The sequence below is a fragment of the Mesoplodon bidens genome, assembly GCF_964165515.1.
Source record: "Mesoplodon bidens genome assembly, chromosome: 14".
NCBI classification, from domain to species: Eukaryota; Metazoa; Chordata; class Mammalia; order Artiodactyla; family Ziphiidae; genus Mesoplodon; species Mesoplodon bidens.
This window is the reverse complement of record NC_138170.1, coordinates 86736245-86760445: the sequence shown is the minus strand read 5'-3', so window position 1 is coordinate 86760445 and position 24201 is coordinate 86736245.

Here is a 24201-nt window from a genome sequence, read left to right as displayed (position 1 = left end):
GAATTTCCATTGAATTTTGGGAGAATGTGTACCTTTGGATTTTCTATTCTTCTTGGTAAGTTAAGAGAAAACTCATCATCTATAAATGCCAGTTAGATGATCAGAGATTTTTTTGTTTTCAAGAAAAGAGGTTTATAAAGTAGAACCCTAGGTATTGAAACATGAAGGTGGTGTTTGCTCCCAGCCACTTGAGCCCCAGGTCGCCACCTACTGACCAGAGAGAAACCTGCTGGGGGTCACACATAAGTCTGACGTGTGTGTCTGTTTGGTCTAGGGTGTGGCCTAACCCCCTGCTTCTCTTTTCCTTTTTGTTGTAATTTGATTTCCCTTTTGTTATTTGCTCTTGAGATGACAGTTCTCTCTGAGGGCAGAGCCGACCTTCCCTTTCAGCCTCCCTGTGCCCTTCCCTGCAGCCAAGGTCCTGAGTAATTAAAAAAATCCCACTACGTGCTGTCGGTTTTCATTGAGCCTTAAGTATATGAAACATATATTGAACCATCTGCTGTAACAATAATTTAAAAATATGCACGGATTCCACAATTCCTCCATAGACATTTCCTTCTGATTTTTATCTTCATTGTAGCACCCTTGCCGGGTGACAATCCTCATTTTACAGGAGAGGAAACAGAATGATTACCCGCCTTGTCCTTGGTGGCAGAGGTGACTGAAGAAACAGCAGAAATTCGAGCAGAACCAGCTCTCTTCCCTCTCTCCCCTGTTGCCAGCGAGGCACTGTGCTGGGTGCCGGGTGTCGGGGTCAGCTCGGCTGTGGCCCTGGAAGCGTGGGCTTGCGGTGGGTTCGACAGTAACGCCGGCGCTGGAGCGCCTGATGAGCGGGCTGTGAGTGATGTCAGGACCCCTCTGGCTTTTTCCCGAGTGGCCAGGCTGCCTTTCGGCGCTACCCGACAGCATGAGGTTCAGTTACAGCCTCCAAGGCCTCTGAGCGGTGTTTCACTCAAGCACATTACACCGAGCTGTTGCAGTTAGGCAGCCAATCCGAGGCCGCCAGAAACTGTGGCCCAACACAAACATTTATTTGGGGAAGGGAATGAGCCTCTTTCACACCTCGCTTAAAAAATGTTACCTTCCCTACTGAATACTCATGGCTGTTAGCAGCCATCCATCCTATCAACTTCTATAGAATCAGGTGCTTAAAAAATCTCAGAATTCTTAGCAGTGGTAACGCTGTTTCCAAAACACTGCAGTATCTTATATTTTGTGAGAGTTTTCAAGTTTCATTTTTCTAGGAGAATGAGGCAGTTTTAAGTCCCTGAAGTTTAATTCAAGTCAGTAATACTTTTTTTTTCCTCACTGGGAATAATTTTGGGCTGTGTTCTAGTGCAGTTATTTTTGGGAATTGGGAAGTGGAGGGATGGTCAAAGAGAAGGAACCAAAGAATTAGAAAAACAAATCAATTTTTTCCCACTGTGATTTCCACCTGCTTTGCTTTGCTTCAGAGCGTTTTTCATTCACAGTTCCAGGGGCAAAGTCCCAGGAACAGCATGATGCTGCCTAGTGCCCAGGCTGCCTGGCTTATAAATCCCTTTTTGCAGTGTAGACACAAGTGGGTCTCCTGGCCGTTTGATTCCCCTGGGTGCTGTGAGCCCAAGAACCATGAACTATAGCTTGGCCAGGCCAGATGCTCATTGTAAAAGACCTCATTACAGGTCTCTCTCTCTCTTTCTCTTTTTTTTTTTTTTTCTGGCTATGATTTTAGTCAATCTGACAACTTAGGAATTATTAAAAATGAATTTTTAACACTTTTTTATGATCATAAATGAGCTTGGCTCTCTGATGACCTGTATTGTCATTCAAAGAACTGCTAACCGTTGGTGATGATTTGGGTCCAGGAGGCAAGACAGGACCCTCTCAAGAGTGGGGAACACAGACCCAGTGGTGGCCTGGCCTTTTTGCTCAACATCTTTTTAGTTCAAAGCACATCGTGGCTCTGCGGTGATTTTCCTGAGTGCTGTCTGTTTTGACAGCCTCTTTTGACCTGTGGTAACAGTTCGTTCTAACAAAATGAATCATGAGGGTTTATTTTTCAATTCTCATGTTATTTAAACCTTTGGGTAAAGCTGGGAGACTTACTTGCCTGAGCCAGGCTTCTGCTCATCTTCCCTGCTGTTTGTATGGTTTTCATCAGAGTGGCCCTGAGCAGAATGGTGGATCTGGGTCTCAGGGCCCTCAGCCCTCCCCATCTCCCCCGCCAAGGGAATCTTTCCCCTTTCTTTTCTCTTCCTGTCAGGTGACCAGTGGATAAAGCCTCTGCTCTTGGGAGCTGCTACCAGTTATTTACATCACACAGTGAGATGAAGTCAGTGACTCAGCTTCCCTTGTAAATGGAAGCCACCTTTTCTTTGAGGAAGCTGACAGTTAGTAGGTAGGTGTGGGAGACCCGAAACTGCGTTCTGAATTCAGGAGCTCTGACAGTCACCCCATGTAGGCGTGTGAGAGCCTCCCCGCTCTGCAGGGCAGGATGCTAGCCATGCAGGAGACGATTCCACTGAATACGCATCTTGTTTCCCCCAAGGACGAAGAAAACTGAAAGAAAACCAAACAGTTACTGTTGGCTTGGCGGTCCGGGCCCTGATCTTGTGCTGTGAATGTGCACATATCCATCAGCACGTCTGAGCGCTTCTGTGCATTCTCACAGGTGTGCGGTAGGCAGTAACTAGCTACCTGGTGTTTCTGTTTTTTCTTTTTCTTTTTCTTTTTTTTTGTGGTCCATGGGCTTCTCACTGCTGTGGCCTCTCCCGTTGCGGAGCACAGGCTCCGGACGCGCAGGCTCAGCGGCCATGGCTCACGGGCCCAGCCGCTCCGCAGCATGTGGGATCCTCCCGGACCGGGGCACGAACCCGTGTTTCCTGCATCGGCAGGCGGACTCTCAACCACTGAGTCACCAGGGAAGCCCTGGTGTTTCTTTTGATTCTGTAAATTATGAGTGCAGTTATTTGAGAGGCTCGTGTCTTGGCAAGTCCATTTAGAGATATTCTGTGATCCTTTACTTAGATGTAAAATAATGCTTGGGTTTGCCCCCTGGGACAAAGCAGAGTAAGCACTGAGCCTGCATCCCATGCCTGCTAATAGCCCTGGACCTGCTGCGTCGACCCAGACCGGGTGCAGGGCCCCAGGGGCTCATTGATAAGAGGAGGTGGTGGAGTCAGATGCTCCTGAAGGTTCTGAGTCGCGCTGAATCTGTGAAACCCACGTGGGGGTCTGCTCTTGCCGTTATCTTTGCTAGACTGATCAGCGTGAGCGGAGAGCTGCCCATCCCTCTGCGCTGTCTCCTGTGCTGAGGCTGGGCAGAGAGTCCAGGAGGTCCACGTTGGGGATAGCAGCCATGGGGACGAGAGCTCAGCGGTCACTCGGGCTGATGGTGGGACTGACTTTCATTTGCTGGAGGTTGTTTGAGTTTTGAATCCAGAGTCTTTGCCTTTAGACAGAATGAGTTCCAAATACTTCTAGAGAAAAGTGTTCACGTACTTTTTTTCCCTTGGATACTTTCCTTACTACTGAAACACAAGTCGTTTATGAGAATCTAAAGCCTCTCTCTCTTTCTCGTGCTAGTGGAGCTAACTCATTTCCTGTGTAGCATTTGATCTATATGAAGCCCCTCTCCAGTCTCTTAGGCTAAGCAATCTTAGCCTGATTAAATGACCTTTTGAGTTTTATAAATATTGTTTCTTAGCGATTATAAAACAAGTTAAATGTATACCAGCAGCTTTCCTCTTTAGAGGTTGAAGACGACGTGCTGTATTCATAGGGGTGCATGAAGAGGGGTCATGTCCTTTGCCTTCCTGGTAGCCAGAGGGGGTGTGGGCTTTCTCCTGTTTGTACACAGCCCTCCTCCAAAACGTCCTGGAGAAGCTGTCATAGGATAAATTAAAATTGCTGGGAAGAAGCTAATATGTAATTATTTAAAAATTGTTTAAAAAATATTTTAGAATCGAAAAGAAGCAAAAAGGAGGAACCGAGCCTTAAAATGAACCGTAATAGTTTAACTATTTATAATAGTTAAACTAATAATTTAACTCATAGTTTAACTCACCCAGAATAGTTTAACTCACCCATGTGTGCTGTGGACAGTGTAGTAGACCCAGGGCTCTAGGGACACGTACCAGTCTCGCCCCGTTATCTGTGGTGTCCAAAGCTAGTCATTTCACCTCTCTGAACGTTATTTCTCTCATCTTCAGATTTAACAGCACATGTTATGATGCTAGATGAGAAAAGTAATCTGAAAGTACATTGAAAACTCTGGAACTGTGTACAAATGCAAGGTAATCCTTTGTTCTTCACTTTGCTCTTTTGAAGCATCCCGAGTCCTCCACATCTGTTTTACTGTGTTGTGTAGTGGAATCTTGGCCGGAGGAGGGCCCTTCTCTGCATGTGCTGCACCTTCATCACTGCCTTACTTTAATTTCCAGCCATTTCTGTTCACCCGATTAAAAAAATTTTTTTTTATTTTATTTATGTATTTTTGGCTGCATTGGGTCTTTGTTTCTGTGCGCAGGCTTTCTCTAGTTGTGGCGAGCGGGGGCCACTCTTCGTTGTGGAACATGAGCTCTAGGTGCATGGGCTTCAGTAGTTGTGGCTCGAGGAGAGCCCCTGTTACCTATTAAACCTTGTTATGGAGCAAAGGAAATGCCACAATATTCCCCCGACTTCCCACTGGGAAACTGAATGAGGGAGGAGTTTAAAAAAAAACTTAGCTAAAATATGTTTTTTCTTAGAGGAAGAAAAACAAGAAGATCAAAATTCAGTTGCCCCATAATCTCAGAGGCTACACCTGGCATAACGTTGGCCTGACTTCCTGTGTAATAAATGCAGGACCATATACTTTTACCAAAATGGCCCTCAATGCTGTCTACAGTCCTCAGCGTGCTGACATTCTGCTAATTCTTTTAGCTGTAGATCTCACATCACAGTCTCATGGTATGTAAACCCTTTGCTCAGTGTATTCATATTAATACCTGGGTTTTTCTTTCTTTTTTTTTTTTTAGCATCTCTCAAGAACCTCAGCAAGCACAAGAAAGTGGTTGCGTTTCCCGGTAAGAGAGTGACGATTGTGTCCATTTATGGGGCGTGTGTGAGACAGGCCCACGCCTGCAGTGCTCATTATGGGGGGTGTGTGAGACAGGCCCACGCCTGCTGTGTTCAGTCTGTCCTTGTCAGTTACCCCCGAAAACATGTGCAGCGCCTCCACTGGGCCACCGCCGGAACTTCCGTTTGGGGGCAGATGGCTACGCGCACTGTCTGGCTTTGAACAAAAGCTTACCCTTTCCTAACTGTGCCCTGACCTCTGCAAACCCCCTTGTGTGGCACCGTTTTTAGGTGGGTTGACGAAGGAAGGTTTTTACTCAGCACAGGTGACTCTGTCCGTCAGCCAGCAGCCCAGTCCAGGCAGAATTTGCATTGTTCAATTATACAATTATTTTAAGATTTTACTGCATTTGTCTTTATTAACATTTTTAAGAAAAAAGGAGAGAAGAGAAAAAAAACTTGAACTTCGGGTAAGAAGGTGCAGGTTTCAGACAGGAGACTTCAGACAAATATGGTAATTCTTAGGTGCCTTGAAGTGACACATTTTTAGCCATATTTAGGGGCTTATTGGATTATGGGTTCAATTCTGAAAGAAAACAATACAGAACAAGTATGCAATGCCAGAGACATCTCATCGGCCATTGCATTTAAAAGGCAAAGTGAACTCAGGGATGTTTGAAATACACTTTATTACATACCAATGCAGCAATATATTATTTTACATTAATGTTTAATGCAATTTTATATTAAATAGTAGGGTGATCTATTATTCATATAAACACACTTTAATATCTTAATACCATTTTTAATTTTGCACATTCTAATTTTGTGTGTCTTTAGGGATGCTTTATGTGTGGGACTAGGGACTGCTGGTCCATTTATTATTTATTCCCTTTTTTTCACTTATCGGACATTTTCTGAGTACCTTCCACATGCCAGGCTGAGCTGGGTGCTTGGGAAACAAAGATGAGTAAGACACAGCCCCTGCCCTCAAGCAGCTCGAGGTCTAGTAGGCGAGACAGACTAAGCAGAGGGTCAGCCTGCGTGTGGAGGGAGCCTGTAGGGGGCGCTAGGCCGGCACTTGAGCGGTGAGCAGCCTCAGGTCTTTCTGGGGGTTTGCAAAGGGCAGTTTCAACTCCTCTTTTGCCTCTCACCATCTCGGCCTTTCATTTTCATATAAGCGTATAATACCTTGTGACAGTTCTCAGTTTTTCTTCTATAATCCCCTTTTTGTGCTCTTTAAACTTTTTGTGATAATAATAAGTGTCATACCACGTGCACAGTTTGCCTTCTGTATTCATGGATTCTACCGACGGCGGATCAACAATATTTGAAAAGACATTCCAGAAATTTCCAAAAAGAAAAACTTTAATCTGCCACGTGCAGATGACTATTCACATGGTATCTAACTGTATTTACACCTGTTCATGTAGCATTTACATTGTATTAGGTATCATAAGTAGTCTAGAGGTGATTTCACGTTTACAGGAGAATGTGCCTAGGTTGTATGCAAACACTATGTCATTTTATATAAGGCACTTGCTATCCGTGGTGCTCCTGGAACGAGTACCCGCAGACAGTGAGGGACAGCTGTGCATCAATTTTTACAGTTCACTGTGTGCTCTAATCACTTAGCACCATAATCCTACATTTCTGAAGATCCACACTTTCACCTGTATTTTTCGAGAAAGAAATAAGTGAAATCCAGGAAGGGAAGGTGATTTGTCCAAGATTATTCTGAAAGTATGTAGGGGAGCCAGGACTCAAGTGTCATTTTACCGTTCTTTAAAAATGAAACAAAATAAGTATGGAGCTGCTGACTCTGAGCTCGGCCTTGATTGTGGACAGAATACATATGAGTTAGACTCAGCTTTGTTGTTCTCAAGAAGCTTGTTTCTATCGGGGTTGGGACCCAGGTGTATAAACAGACAGAGGTTCATATTGGATATCCTGGAAATGTCCCGAAGAGAGAACTGCTGACTGTCCGGGGCCAGGAGAGAAGCTGCAGGGAATGATAGAAGGCGTTACAAAGGAGAGGGTTGCTCAGATGACTCGTGCCTTCACGACTCAGGAGGAGTTTGCCAAGGAGGCAGTGCTGAGAAGGGATGCGGGGCAAGGGGTCTGCATGTGCAAATGCGTGGAAGAGCGATGACACATTGGGGGGTGAGGCTGGAACAAAACGCGGGTGTCAGGGAACAGTGCGAGGGGAAGATGGAGACACAGATGAGGCTCGGCGCCCAAGGTCTGATGTATCAGTGACAGGAGGTGAGGCCAAGTCGTAGTAAAGGTGTCCACCCCAAGTCTCAGTGACTCGACACAATAAATGTTTATTTCTCGACCACACAAAGGCTGCTTCGGGGTGGAGGCTGTCCTGGGTGCCTCCCCTCCCAGCGGTGACTCAGGGATCTGGATCCTTTGTGATTCTGCCATCTTCCAGAGGAGAGGAGAGACAGGAGGTTCCATCAGACACTTACCAGCTCAGCCCAGAGGAGGACTTCACATTCACAACCCTGTGGTCGGGCGAGACATTTGGCCCTGCCTGGGTGCTAGTTGGCTGGGAGCTGTCCATGGCAGCTCAACACTAGGGCAGGGGAGCACAGTCTTGGTCTGCTGGTCATCGCTGCCACGCCCTTGTGTGTCACTCTAAAGGTCTGGTCTTTATCCTGTAGATAGTGTTAAAGCAGGGAGATGATGTGATCAAACTTATGTTTAAAAATCATCACTCTGACAGCAGGAGGGGGAAGGGAGAGGTAAGAGCGTTACGTGCACCCACCATTCCACCTGTTAGATGGTGGCGTCAGGACCATGGCAGTGGGGCTGCATAGGGAGAGACAGTTTTCTGGAAGTAGACTCAATTGACCAGACTTAGCCACAAAAGGGATGTGAGAGATGAGGAGGAAATTGGAGCTGGGGTTTCTGGATTGGGGTCTGGTGTTACTCCTGAGAACAAGAGGAAGAGCAGATATGGAGTGAAGGGAAGAACCTTCTCTCAGGTTCTGTGAAGCTCCAGCTGAGGATGTCTTTCCATGTGTTGTTTCAAATGGCGGTGTTTTCAGTTTTTAGGAGTATCCTCTGATTTCCTACAACAAATGGCATGTATCTCTGTAGGAGTCGTGTTGGCCTTGGCGAACATGGTTTGGCTGGTGGAAGGTTCATAAGTACACGATAATCTTCCTGCACTTGATGGGTTGTTCTTCATCTTGTTGGTGCCTCTTCTGGGAAACAGTGGCTCTGGATTCTCCTGCACTGGTTCTTTTTTAATTTAATAAAACTGCCTTCCCTACCTCAATGACTCAGAAGAAGTAAGAGTCTTTCCAGTGGTTTTTAAATATGTAAACAATGAATGGACTGTATTTCTAAATGAGAGTAAAAGTGACAAGACAAGTAAAAGCACATTGTAAGTGTAATATCCTATGTGAAAACTATTTTATTAATATTATTACTGTCATTTTGAAATCAATGATACAGTAGCAATGCTTGTCATTTTATGATTTATTTCACCTGGTTTAGATGGCTACTATGTTTATTGGTGATTTTGTTTCATTTTGTTTACTGAAAACAAGAAAAAGAACCATATGACATTCTAGAGGAAAAAAATACACCTGTACTACTAGAGAGCCCAGTAAAAATAGAAGACCAAAGAGAACCACCAATGGGACAGCAATCACAAGAAGAGTCATCACCAAGACAACCAGAAGTAAAACTTGACAAACAAGAATTGCTTAAACAGTCATACTTGGGACAGTCATCTGATGAACAGATACCTGAGAAGCAAGAATCATTTGAACAGCCATCCCTGGGACAAGCATCCCAAGAACAGATACCTGACAAACAAGGACCCCCTGCACAGCCATCCTGGGGACAAGCATCTCAAGAACAGATACTCGACAAGCAAGGACCCCCTGAACAGCCATCCTTGGGACAAGCATCCCAAGAACAGATACCTGATAAATAAGGACCCCCTGAACAGCCATCCTTGGGACAAGCATCTCAAAAACAGATGACTCAGGGAGAACACAAAGCACAACAAATACCATGAAAACAAAATATCAGCCATAGTTGTGAAGAACAACAGTCTGAAGCTAGAAAGGATTATAAGGCAAATGAAAATGAAATTAAGCCTTCTTTTCACATTGTGCTGAAGAGGTATGCTAGTAGAATATTAAAATGAATGAATTTCATATTTTGGTGCCCAGACATAAAATTTTAAAACAATGATTAAGACTAAATGTATCTGGAATTCCTGCTTCTGTTCCCTGAGTGTAAAGCTGGAAGTGGAGGGGTGTGGTTGATGAGATTTAATGGACATTGTCACGGGACCCAGATCTTCCCTTTTTCTTAGAACATCACCCATATCTGGCATTCCAGAGTGACTCAGCCATCTTGAAAATTATACATATTTACATAGTTATCTGTAATTAATTATTCCTATTTAAAAGTGAATTAAGACATAATTATTATACATATTATATATAAATCCACACACAAACACATCTACTTTATATATACATATACATACACATACATGTCAGAAATAGACAGTAGAACCCCAGGGAATGGTGCATTTTTGGTGATGAAGAGAATGGACTTTCAAGTCAGACTACACAAGTGTATGAACTAGGTCTGTGTCTCATCCATAAATTGGGGCTAATAATAATGCCTAACTCATAGGTTGTTGGGATAGTTGAAAGTGGTAATGTTTATTGCTGGAAAAATGTGAGGCACAAAAAAAGTTAACTATACTGTTATTTCATTTTGGTGGTTGCCTTTTTTCCATTAAATGAGGGACGACAAGCAGATTATTCTACCCAGAGCTTCTGCTAATATTATTGCCAGATTTCACTCTTAGGAGGGTTAACTGTTAAGCTTCTTAACTGCCAGAACAAAGATGGCAACAAAGATTTCAGGATTGTCAAGGTCTAGTTAAAATCATACCAGTTCTTCACCATGTGTTAATTAGTAATACAGTGTTGGCATGTGGAAGGAGAGTGGAACGCTATTATTTCATCATATTTATGGTTTCTTGATTTATTGTTAGACTTGACCGTAGCACTTGTTACACCTTACGGAGGAAATTGTAATCAAGTGGAAACCATCTCCATCTTGTCTTTAGATTTTTTTCAGTTAATTAATGCATTTCTGGTGGAGAACCCCTCAAGTTTGATCTGGCTCCATTCTTACCACATGTCTTGGTGCGTGAAGAGGAATTTAGAGCTGCATTTCTCATTCTTTTTGCCTGAGCCCTCTGTTCCAGCGTCTGGTGCGTGTTATTGTGGGAAAAGGATGGATTCGGGGTAAGGACCTCCGGTCTAGTCCAGATGTCACCCTTTATTGACCCAACAGTCTTGAGCATTCACTTGATCTGGTGTCTTCTGTAAAATGAGAAGCGTAATATTAGAGATGGGAGCAAATCCAGAGATCACGGTGTTTACAGCAGACATTGTACCATGAGGTCACCATAGGGATTAGTTAGTACGCCCAAAGGCCCATGTGACCTGCGGCTTATAGATAACAGGGCAGGACTTGGACTCATGTTTTTCTTTCTTCCTTTAAAATGTACTTTTTCAGTTCCAAATCCACTAAAATACTTAATCTGCCTTAGTATGGAATTATTGTATGACAAATGAAATTAAACTCTCTAAAAGTCGTAGTAATATTCTGGTGTAAGATAGATTCTTTTTATTTCAATGGATACGTAAATACTGCTTCATTTAAAATATTGCATCTAGATGATACCCACATTTGGGGCCTAATTTTAGAGTCATCTGGTTTCTGGGGGATGGATTACGTATCAGTATGTAATACTGAATCACTCCCCTAGGGATTAATTCAGTATTAGTCAAACAAACAATTCAGACTCAAACAATGCCACAGCATCTCAGCACATTTAAGGATAGGAGCTGGGGGTTGGGAGGGGAGAAGCTGGAGGGGGGCAGGAGGGACAGAAAGGGGCCTCTTCAGACCAACTGAAATAAGGTGATCACGAACCCTGAACTAATTTCAAAATCATTTCAAAATAAATTTTCAAGGTTCTTTTCTGCATCAGTGCCTGCCTGGCAGCAAACTGCTGCCTGGATGCATTGTGATTAGTTTTTATCTAATACTGTAGATCCTGGACTCTCAACATGGCAGAGATTGTGGCCCAGAAAATCGCCCAGAATCCAGACTTTATGGAAATACCAGCTCTTGTGAGAACTGGGAGTAGAATGTGGCTAGATCACAGCTTTAGGAAGTTTTTCCTCTAACCTGCTTTTTTATGTTTTTCAGATGGCCTGGGAGTAGAAATCAATAAATTTAAAAAGTCACCCTTATATCCACTTGAAGTCAATTTTTCTTCCACCATGGTGCTTCCATCTCACATATGGACAGTTTAAGAGCAAGAAAATCATGTCTGGGGTGAAGCTGAGGCCCCAAGCACTAGGGTCTCCGCAAAAGCTAAAGATGAGGGCTTTCCAGTGGATTCCATATTGTTCTGATTCCTTTTCTTAGTGATATTTCCTTTTAGTAAACATTTAAAAGAGTGCAATGTGGTTCTTTAAGTCTCATAAAGATTGTTCAGAAAACCAGAAGGGTTTGGAATAACCTGTGCACATTTCCCCTAATGATTTATTTTTCTTGGAATGTGTATTGGAAGGTATGGTTTTATTTTTATGCAACTTGGAAGTTCTCACAAAGAGGTACCTAGAACCTCTTGTATGTGAGGTTCAAAGTATGAAAATATGTTACCTAATGAATGATTAATTCCAAACGAAAAGAAAAAATATACCAAGGCCACCTGGGAAATGGATTTTAAATTCTATTTGCTTATTTTTATGAGAAAATACCCACGTGGCTAAGTGCAAAGATTTAACAGTTTTCTTTAGCAAAGATTTTAATTTTAGCAAATAAAGTATGTTTTCAAATCACTCTGTTCAGAGTTTGGGGATTGTTTTGCTGAGTACACATATAGCTGTTGTATGTATTTTGTTTGCATTCTGGTCATATTTAAAGAAGCCATAGGCTGTTTACCTTTGCATTTTGGTAAAAAAATCATGTGCTATCAACAAGGTTAAATTTTCACAATTAGAGACTTAAATATCTTCATCTCCAAGATACTGGGCATGTTTGTGTTAAGAATGTAAACATATTTTCTGTAATTAATATTGATAAAATAGTTACAATCATTGGCAGCAGGTTCGACAGTGTCAACTTCTTATATTTATGCTTAGAATGCTTTAGAGGTTGGTCTGCATGACAGTGTGTCAGAACCTCTTGGGGTATAGAAGAAAAAGTGAGAAAGTAAGCAAAAGAGGAGAGTTTAAGAATGTCTACTGAGCCTTCTGAACTAAGGAGTGGAAACCAGAGGAAAATGAACAGTTTTTTTTTCCCTTTTACAGAAAAAAAAATATGGCAAAAGAAACTATTTCTGATTCCATTGAGGTAGCACAGGTTACTTTGTACATGAGGAGTTTCTTTTTTCATACACTTTTAAGATTCTCTCTTTGCCTTTGGTTTTTGATAGTTCAATTATGATGTGTCTAGGTGCATAACTCTTTGAGTTTATCCACCTTGGAGTTTGTTGAGTTTAGTGTTCAACTACTAATTGGACAGAGATTCTCTTAAACACCTTGATTCAATAAATCCCCAGCCTTTTCTGAAGGGCTTCATATGTGCATTGGGTATACCTTCAATACTCTAGCAGGGAATTTACAACTCTGCTGTAACCTTCCCTTCCTGACCAGAGCCTCAAGGTCAGACAGAAGTGAGGGTTTAGGGTCTTCTCAGGTCTTTCCTGGGCATGCGCACAGCTCTGCACATGTATGTGGCATTCTAGATTCTCAGGAATATGTCAGAGCTTTACAAAGCCCACTATAGGTGTCTCATTCTCTAGGTTTTTCTTAAAACTAGAACTTAAAATGTAAACATTTTTTGGCCAGCCTCTTGTTAGTCCCAGTTAGTGTTGCCACATCAGGCAGCTGTGATGTTAAACAATTGCCACTGATTGTTTTTGACAAATGCCCAGAGATAGGGCTGTTTATACAGAGTGAGCTCCGAGTCAGGTCACACAAAGAGAAGCCTTGAGAATGGAGCTTTTTGCAGAGCTGCCAGAATGGTCAGATAATGACAGATTTCTGGGTATGAGTTTTGGGGAGCTCCAGACCCCTTCTGCCTTCTCCAGTGGGTGCTAAGCTGTAGTTTTCACAACTACCAAGAAACAGTTGTGAGGTGATTCTTTTTCAAGGCTCTTGTTGAGCTGGAGAGAGGGAACTAGGAATAGGTCAAGTTAAAACGTCACAGAGTTTGCTATTCCTACTGAATAAATGCTCCTTGGATAGCTACAACCCTTTGATTAATTTCTAGAGTCCCGAAAATGTTGACTTTGACCCTTTTTGCTGGTGTTCTCCTTACTTTTATGAAGAAGTGGACTTTTGATGGTCCTTACTCTGCTATTTCAGAAATGCTTGTCTTGAGGCATTCTTGACACGGCAACTGGTGGGAAGGCAGATCGTTCCATTTCTGCACCTGCCATACGTTTTAAATTCTGTTCTCTCTTGGTTTATACAAATACAGAGAAGAAGATCAGCAATCCCATATGGCCACTGGACTGGGGAATGGCATGTCAAGTTCTCTCTCTTGGAAGTCCTCAATCTCTGTGATTGGTACATATGACAGTCTCCTTTATTTGACTTTGGGTAGACGTGGGAAGAGGCATTATTCTTCCTCCACCGAAAGGGAAGCAGGGAAGGAAAAGCTGAAGCATTCTCCTTTGAGCCAGTGATTAAGATGACCATATAGTTCATTATCTGAACTAGGGTACTTTTGATAGGGAGAAGGGCTATTAAAAATGACTTAATATATGTATGTGTAAGTAAAGCGAGAGAGAGAAAGAGGGCTGGAGAGAAGAGAGGAGAGAGAAAGAGAGAGACACACACACCCAGGCTCACACGTGCACACACACGCACATACAGATTTATTGACCACCAAGTTAATATTATCACACTGGTGCATCTGAAGATGGTTTTATTAAAAAACAAGTTTTGAAACTTTTGAAGGCAAGTTTTTATATAAAATAAATAAGATATGTCCATGTGCATTAAGACAAAATAGGGGTTTTTTGATATTGATGATCTGAACTTAAAAAAAAGCAGAATAACCACTCTTGGTACCTATTCATGTGTGTTAATTGCATTCCTAAAATTATACTTATTTAATACCATGTCCCTGGAATTTTTCAAAAAAAATATCTGCTTTTAATATGGTGTAATTATTGTAAATTTCTTATAAAATTTCCTTTAATATTCTTCAAAGTAATATTTTGTGGTTAATAAATTTGAAATTTCTGACACCTCCAATTTAATCTTCTCTATATACTGTTATATTTTTAATTCAGAAAATACTCTCTTTAGAGGTGCTGAGGGACCTGGTAATCTCATAGCAAGTTTTGCTAAGGTGAAAATTCTCAATGCTATTTTAAAAATATTAAAATTGTAAATATTTCAGCAAATATTTTTGTAGTTATTGTCTGTTGCTTCCCTCAGGATGTCTTTTGTTGACAAATATTTTTACAAAACAACTCAGCAAAGGGTTGTTTCTATTGATGATTCTTTTAACGTTTTGTTAAATTTATATGCTGCAAAATCACAGAGCCTCTGAATTTTATGTTATTGTGATAAAAATACAAATTAATCCAATTAAAAATAGGTTCTTCACAAATTTCCTACCAGTTGAGATACTTCCAGGCAAAATTATAGAATTTCCAAATCAAGTCGTCCACCTGAACTCTCATCATACAATATGTTGAATGCCTCCTTTACTTTTTCTTGATTTTTTTTTTCTTTTTTTGGCCGTGCAGCATGGCATGGCCTGTGGGATCTTAGTTCCCTGACCAGGGATCAAATAAAACCTGTGCCCCCTGCATTGGAAGTGTGGAGTCTTAACCACTGGACCGCCAGGGAAGTCCCATCCTTTGCTTTTTTTAAGGATACATTTCAATGCCCTGCTGGTTTTAAGCTTTTCCCCCCAAAATTGCAAAATTGTAATTCTATAAAATATAGTTGCAGTTGTATAAAATAAGATTGAAGGCTTTATTTGGCTCTATTTGTTGGATAATCTGATCAAAGCTTACAAATGATTTTGAACAGACAATAACCAAAATTTAGAAAAATTTGAGAAATGTTTACTCTACTATGGACTAGAAATAAGGTAACAAAACATGTTTTGTGTGTGGTGCAGATCAAGTGTACTGGAGACCTTGGGTGAATGCTGGGGCTCTTATCTGTGGAAAATGCATGAGTTTGAAGCACAGACGTTGTGTAGGTGACCCTGGCTTCAAGCTTCTCCTGCTTGCTTCCTGGATCTCGGATGTGTCTGGGTAGGGTAGAGAAGTGGCCCATCTTCCCTCATTCTGAAATAGGCAGCTCCCTTTAGTTGGCTCCCTGGTCATTTCCTGCAGCCCTTCTGGGGCTGTCCAAAGGGGCACCTTGTCATTTCATGAAGTATTAGTGATGTGGCAATCAATTCGAACAGGTGGGCAAAAGTTGTATACAGAAATGGCATCTTGACTGGAAGAATGCTGCCTATCACCAAGATGATGAATTCCTTTTAAGCAGTATCTCTGCTTATTATTTATAAGGTGTATCTAGTATAAGTCACTGCTTGTAACTCAACTAAACAATTGAAAAGAAAATTCAGGGAAGGCCCAGCTTTAACTGTGCATCATGGACTCATTGGATGTTGTGTTTGTCCCTCAAATTCTGCTCTTTAAATGCTAAAATAAAAAAAAATAATAATATAAAAAATGCTAAAATAAAATGCTTATAAAAGAATACGAGACTTAACTGTGAACTTCGAGGTTTAGAATGATCTACCCAGAGAATTTTTATAAAGCTAGGTGTAGTGTGTTGTTGGTATTGTTCATTGGTGACACCAGCAGGCATTAGTTTGAATAAAGTTTGCATCTCGTATTTCTCAGTGGTAAAACAAGGTCACATGCCAATGAAGCTGAATTCTTTCCTGAAAAAATACACATAGGATATTCAAAATCTTAAGAATTTGAAAATCGGCGAGCTTAAATTTTTTTCTTAATCCTCGAGTGACATATTCTGACGTATTTCTGGAACTCTGCACAATGGGCAAATTCCAGGTTGCAATGGAAGAAGAATCAGGGGACACCCACCTCCCTGGGGCACACATGCTGGTGAGCTCGCTGGAAAACTGCAGCACCTAGATGCAATTCCTTTTATTTTTATTTTAAAAAATCTGATCACTGAAAACTTAGAATTTTTCATGCATCACTGATTTTGGGCATGTTTTCATCCCCCCCCCCCTTTTTTTTTAACACAAGATGCCATTGTGTGATTCTTTCAGCAGATCAGAGCACAGCAAGGAAATGGGCCTCTGGCACCCTTTCCTGGGGCAGGATCCATTGCTTCGTGCTCTCTGAGAGGAAGGATGCGGCAAACTAATCACCTAAATGCTCGTGAAACTCAGGTCCTCCTGCTCCGGAGGACATCCCTCTCTGATGTCGCAGGTGCACAGCATGCACCTTCATGGCACTCAGGTGTGCCTCTTTGAGGAGTTTGAGGACACAGGGCAGAATGTGAAGTGGGCTTCCCTGGTGGAAAGGGTGTCGGGCAGGAGAGCAGCCACTGGGCTGTGCCAGACCCTGCAGGACTGGACCTCCATGTGGTCTGATCTGCTGATTTTCCATGGGTTTGTTCTCAGGCAGGGCCGCAGGTAAGCCCGCCCCACCCCCTTACAGGAATGTGAATTAATTCTAACTTTAGATGACTTTTTTTTCTATCTAGTTGACCGCCTAAGATTGCTAATTCTGACTTTCAATCTGCCATTTGACACCAGTGGTGTGAGTTGTTCATACAAACAATAAATTGACAGCAGGAGGAAGGGCCGGCCCAGGCTCGCTGGCTAACATCTCTGGAGAAATTTCTCAGACCCCGCTTGCTGTATAGATCAGCACCAAGACCAAACAGCAGGAGACTGTAAATCCCGTCATTCCATTTAACCTTTTCTACCTTAGTGCAGTAATTCCAGAAGGCTCCAGAGAGGCAGGGTAAGACTATTTCCAGAGGAAATAACTTACCAGAACAGCTCCCAAGATCTCCTAGATGGAGTTTGGAATTATGAGTCTCCCTGGCTTACTCAAGTATTGATGGCTCTGAGGCTGTCTTGTGGTATCAAGCTTCACACGGTATTTCCATGGACACTGTAGTCAAACTGCAGCAAGCAAGAAGCCAACAGGATTTCCCTGGTAGTGGCAAACCAGCCCTTTATTATTGTTCATATTCTGAAATATCACAACATACAAATAGTTAATCTTTTGAGACCCTTAGAAACGTCAGATCAGAAAGTCAAAGATAGAAGTATACATATAAGTCCAGCCTGTGAGCTGCTCTGCACACGTGCCTAGTTTTGCTAATGGAAAAGATTTAAAAAACATTTGCTCTCAAAGTGCCAGCAGTGGGATGAAGTAGGTCATTTACGTCCATTTGCCCCCTTCTCTTTCTTCCTTTGAATGTTCACTGCGTTTCTAATGTCCAGTGAGGGGATGTGTTATGCTGCTCTTGTTTTAATGCCAAAAGGAGTTACCTCAGCTGAGCCAGAAACAACATCTAGTGTGCTGAGAGCAATCTAGAGTGCTATTTGGCTTGTGTTTTGGATTTTCATGAGGTCAGAGTCCTGTGGGCAGAGGCTACATTCAACTATATGTAGCAGATAATCCAAGAATATCCATTCTCGCCGACAGATATCCCCCAGCCCCTTGTCAGCTGACTCAGGTAGTGGACAGATTCTTTGGGTTGGTCTTCTGAGGCCCTTGAGCGCCATTCCTCATGGCGGCCCCTGCGGGGGAAGATGAGCTGTGGTCGTGGTGAAGGAAAGCTGTAGATGATCCACCATGGGACAGATTAACAGGAGAAAATCAAATTTCATTTCATACATACGGGAACCTCACATACACGAGAGGGTCTGAGACATTAAGGTAAAATGGGGTACACATACCATCCTGAGCTAAGGACTGGGATGGGGCCTGGGGCTGCCAGGTCAGGAGGCTCGTTCACAGCACACTGAGCAGAAGAGCAGATGGCGGGTCATTAGAGCTTGTCCTGCCGCACAGCTGGGGCCACATGGACAGAATTTCTCTCCAGTAGTAACTCTTTTCTGGGAAAATATCCCCAATTTAAATTCTTCTAGGTAGTTGGGGGAGGGGCAGTAGTTTCTCTTGAACCTGCAGGTCTTGATTGCCTTTAGGTCAAAATAATCCTCATGTCAAAAGGACACATCTTGGGGAGGCTTGTTCTGAACCCTTACAACCTTCCTCACCCAACTGAAGTCTGTGAGCCAACATTTACTTGCTTGAAAGATGAAGAGGTTATTTTTTCTCTAAGGTTCTTCTGCAGATTAGTAAATCTGTTAACAAAGGCAGGCACCAAACAACCCTTGAGTTACATGCAAGATGAAGGCGGTACATTACACACAGAATAATAAATACCTGGTACCCAGGAGGCATCCGCTGTGCCCAGGGCCTGTGCTTCTTCCAGAGTCGCAGAAGCTCAGGCGCTGTCCAGCTCTGTCTGTTCTCTTGAGCGTGGCCTCGTAGGGCACAGGAAGGGCTGCGTCCACATGGATTCATCTTGGGATGGGGATTGAACTGGATCCTGTTGAGGTGCTGGGTGCCAGTAAGTTGGAAATGCCAGTAAACCTGGCATGGTCCCTGTTTTTGCTATGGTGTGGAAGCAGCAGGAAGTGATTCCTGGGTGGGGTGTGCAAGGTGGCTGTCTAGGGTCAATGACAAGGATCCAGAAATTCTGTGACATCTGAGGAAGTCAGTAGGGATTCCTACATTGTGATTTTTAAGAATCCCTTTGAATTCTAGATAGAGAAAAATCACGGTCACTCATGGAAGATGAAAGTAATGACTCCAAACCTTCAAGAGCCCTGAACCCTCCTTCATAGATGCACTTGGTGTGCTCGGGATAAAAAGAGAGCCCTGAGTTCCCCATGCGCTGGCTCGTCGGGGAGTTACCACTTGGCCCTGTCTGGGGCGGTGGTCCCCTCATGTGTACAGGTCCTCTCTGTTGAGGAGGTTGACCGGGGTCACCCATGGACACTGAAATTGGACCCTGCTTAGATGAGAACAGCACAGGCTAAGTCCTTTCAGTTCTGAGGTGGAAACCTCTTTCAAATCTGAAGACCGTGCCCTCCTCCACCTGCCTCCCCCTCTCTGGTCCTCACGGTCTGGGTGGCTAGGAGCATCCCCTCCTGAGGTCTTTGATCTGAACTTCTGGTTTCTCGGAGTCTGTGGCAGCTGCCATGGTGCAGCTGAGGCTGCTCCTGGGGCCCCGACGAGACAGCAGAGGGAAAGCAGAATACGCAGACCTATTTATCTTTTGAGACCTACCCCGGCCGTGTTTGCTGGGAGCAAAGTTAATCAGAGGAAAAGTGATTGAAGGAGAGACTGCAAGCTAAACACTCTTTTTTGTCACAAATAGCATTTCACAGAAAAGTCCATTAACTTTTGAAAAATGGTTCAACTGACACAATTTTTCTTTGTAAAACACCTGGCTACACTTGCTTAGAAGTGCGAATACTTTCTAAACGTTTTCCATATTACGATACCAAGACCAAAATGTACACTTTCAAAATCTGAATTTTACGAAATCAGTAACTTTGTCTCACAACCACAAAATGTGAAGGTCTTCTGTTTCACTTAACAGCTACTGAGTAATGTAACTGAATATTAATGTTTATGCGGGAAATGACCCATTCACTCAAACTTCTGAATTAAAGAATGCCAGAATATAAGGCGAAATGAGAATTGTATTGTGGGGAGTCGGATTTGAATCACCAGGCACTTTTCCAGGTTTCAAAGTGGCCAAGTTAATTCAGTACCTGGTGGGGAGACTTGGGTGTGGAGGGGTTTTCATCTGTAAGATTATAAAAGTCATTTGCATGTAGTTTGGTTTCCAGGGGATGAATTAGGCACCTGCTTTCGCTCCTGGCATAACTGTAACCTAGGCTGCAGGCGCCGCGTGTCCGTTCGACTTCGTCGGGGTCCGGCCTTGGCTGCGGGGTGCCCACGCGGAGCCCTTCCTCCTGGCTCGTGGTCTCCCCGCCGGGCCCACCGCGCCCACTCCGTGTCTGTTTCCATCCTCCTGGACTCTGACCTCATCACCGCTTCCAGAGCACCCCCCCCCACCCCCATCAACTCTTCCTGCCTTTCCCACCCACCCCTGGGCTCGGAGGACCGGGACTCCTTCCTGGGTTTACAATCTAGCTCTTCCCTTCGACCTCAGCTGCTGCTTTTTATGGCTCCGCTGCTGTCGGCTGCCCTGGGGAAAGTGCCGCGCTGCTCTTTCCCTAGAGGGCGGGGGTCGTGGGCAAGGGGCAGACGCTCTGACAGACGACAGGTTTGCCGTTTTCTTCCAGTTCAACCACTCCTGGCCAGTTTGGCACGCCACCTAAGCTCTCTGCGTCTGAGTGGGGATAAGAAACCAGCTTAGGGGCTTCCCTGGTGGCGCAGTGGTAAAGAATCCACCTGCCAATACAGGGGACATGGGTTCGAGCCCTGGTCCGGGAAGATCCCACAGGCCGTGGAGCAACTAAGCCCATGTGCCACAACTACTGAGCCTGCGCTCTAGAGCCCGCGAGCCACAACTACTGAGCCCATATGTCATAACTATTGAAGACCACGCGCCTAGAGCCCGTGCTCCCCAACAAGAGAAGCCACGACAAGGAGAAGCTCGCGCACCCCAAGGAAGAGTTACCCCTGCTCACCGCAACCAGAGAAAGCCTGCGGGCAGCAACGAAGACCCAACGCAGCCAAAAACAAACAAACAAACAAATAAATAAAAGAAACCAGCTTAGTCGCATTGCTAATGATTAATGGCAGGTGCCAGCAGAGCTCCTGCTGCTGCTGGGAGGGTAGCAGCTATTTAATTGTGCTGTTCACTGCTGCCTCCAGGGCTGAGGACCACGGCCAGCACGTGTGAGCCCTCCAGACGTACTTGTTGAATCAGCCCCTCCCGGCAACATCCCAGTTCCATGACAAGACCAAGCTAGAGTCTGTTGCGTGACGTGTTTGCATCTCCCGAGCCCACATCAGTTGAGGGTGAAGAAGGGATACCAGAACCTTGCGGTGTTGCTGCCAGAGATCACGGTCAGCAGGAAGTTTGGAACCATCTTTTTTTTTTGGCGGTACGTGGTCCTCTCACTGCTGTGGCCTCTCCTGTTGCGGAGCACAGGCTCTGGACGCGCAGGATCAGCGGCCATGGCTCACGGGCCCAGCCGCTCCGCGGCATGTGGGATCTTCCTGGACCGCGGCACGAACCTGTGTCCCTTGCATCGGCAGGCGGACTCTCAACCACTGCGCCACCAGGGAAGCCCCTGAAACCATCTTTTTTGTTGGTAATCCACCACACTGGGTGAGTTATATGTGGAACTAGCCAGGTATGCATAATTAATAACCAGCACCGTGGGACATTAGGAATTCCTCGAAACTACTCTCTTTCCATTTAAAACAATAAGACTGTTCGCTCACAATTATATTGATGCATGCTGCTTCTCTGCAAGACAAGCACGGGCTAATTGGCCTTGTTGTGACAATTACTCAACAGAGAGATCCCTCTTCTTAAATGACATCTAGCCCCGAAGAGGGGCTGGGGGGAGGGGCGACGGCTCCCTCTGTTCTCGCACGGGACCCTCCAAGGACGATCTCCTTTGGCTTGTGTCCTCCCGCTTTTCAGGGAGGTTGGTTTTCCTAAATAAAGTAGGGAACACATATTTCTTCCCAATTATATTTCATCTCCAGCCAGTTTCTGACAAGACTACTGTTCACCTTTATTTTTCCTCAGTGACCTAATGATGGGAAGAAAATGCCACATTTGATGGAAGTAACTGTGATTCAGATCACGTTTGTTCAAGGGGCTTGGCCTGAGCAACAGGGTAGATGGTCATTTACAAGGATGGATAAAAGCAAAGGGAGATAAAAGATAAAAGGAGGGAAGAGCAGGTTTGGGAGGGGGGAATGGAGAATTAAGAGCTCCATACATGTGGACGACACCAACATATAGATGCTGAATCTCTTCCCTGACCATTTTTCATGTCTACATTGACCTTGACAGAGGAATTTCATTTAATGGTCCCTGTTCTGTTACTCTTAATACAGTGAGGGAATAAAAAAAAGAAGACTGAGCTTACTTTTCTCTCCACCAAACACTGAAACAACGATCTTTTCTGTCACCATCTCGATTGTGATCTTGTTTGTTTTTTATTCCAAAAGATATTAGAAGTATCCGAAATGATACAGTGTCTGAGAGTTGGGCAGCCTCTGTGCGTGGGAGGATAATTGTGCAGCTGAACATGAGTTATTTTCTTGCCGTGAAGGGTTAAGATAAAAGCATCAGAGCAGCTCTGTTCAGCCCAAGAATTTCCTTTTGCTTAGATTCTGAAGAACTGCAGGTCACTGAGAGAGGTCTGTCCTTCGAATTCTCTAAGCTGACAGGTGGATGTCTATAGCCATGCTCAGAAGTCCTGTGAAATGAATATCAGCAGAGGTACAATTCTGGAAAAAGGCTCTTACTTATTTGAAGGAAAGTCTGTGTGGTTCACAGAGTGAAGTGGGTAACCTATCTGTTGATAACTGTTTATCAGAGCCAAAGCTGGTTTTGGTGGGTCCTATGTACTTAGGTCAGCAAACTGTGGAGGATTTGGCCACTTGTGCCCTGTGGTCTGTAGGCGGGGGTGGGTTGAGAATTTCACTAGTCCTGGTTTCATGGCCAATGAAAAATTAATGCACTTAAAAACCCAGTATGTTATCACTAACACATAGTTTTACTTGAAAGAGTTCAACCTTGTCTGAATTATCTTAAAAAGCTGACTACAGTATTATAGTGCTGACATAATTTTATGTAACATTGGAGTTGTGCGACAATAGAGTAGGTAAAGTTTCATGTTGACGTGCATCATCTGTAATTCTGACAATTTATGGGGCAAACCATCATTCTATCAATTGCCAAGTAATAATTAAGTCCCACCTTCTCCCAGTCTCTAGTTGCAAGATGAGGGGGTGGGTGTGGAAGAAAAAACAAAGAGAAACGTGTACAGAGTATCATTATTGATCTTGATGGTCACCAAATGTACCCTTTTTGTCCAGATATTTTCTAGTTTTTTCAAAGAATCTCTTTACACTATTTCTAACTCCGTGTTCACCGGAATTCCTGGATTATGGTGATGTATATGTATCGATGGTTAGTTAGTCCCCAGGCCCTTGTGGAACCCCTTGAGAATGCTTCCATCTTTGACAGCTTTTCTTTTGTCTGAAAGGGGTCAGAATTCTTTTGGCAACAACAAAGGAACGCCCACTACCTGGTAACTCTTTTGTGTATGTGGTCACTTTTTAGCCAAAAGGACGCAAAATCTTTCTGGGATTTTACATTAATGATGGATGATGCCATAGTCTCAAAGTACAAGAAAATTGAAACTCTCTTGGGTCATTGAATTTTTATCAAGTTCTGATGATATTTAAAATATTTTCACATCATTTGCTTAATCTATTGCTATGCCAAGAACATTTACGATTAGCCTCTGATTTTTAGCAGTTTTTTTTGGGTGAAGTATTTGTGGTTCATTCTTTTCCATAGTGTATCTTAAATAGATATGACCTATCTAGCCAAGATTTTAGACTCCTACATTTGATGGTTTCTTTGCATTGCTTATTTCCACCTGCTATTTCAAATGGCTGAAAATCAAATGTGGAAAAATGTTTAGAAAGTGTAAAAGAAATGTTAAGTGTCCTATAGGAATCATATAATGCATTGTGTGAAATATTTAAAGGGTGAAAAAAAAGATAATCATAAATATGCTAAAAATGAAACTCTGACCTGAATGCAATTGTTAAAAATGTGTTTTTTGTTAACATTAATCTTTTAATTCCTTTTACTGTGTCTGCAGCACAAAAATATTTCCTTAAATTAAAAATGATAAAATCTGTTATACATTGTGGGCATTACCACTCGACATGGAACCCAGTTTGAGCAGCTGAACCAGTGGAAGTGGTGTGACTGTTCAACTTTGCTGATGCCAAATCTGGATAAAGATTATTCCATTGGCTTAAAATTTGTGGAATAATATCTAGGTTTATTATAATGCCATATTTTAATTGTT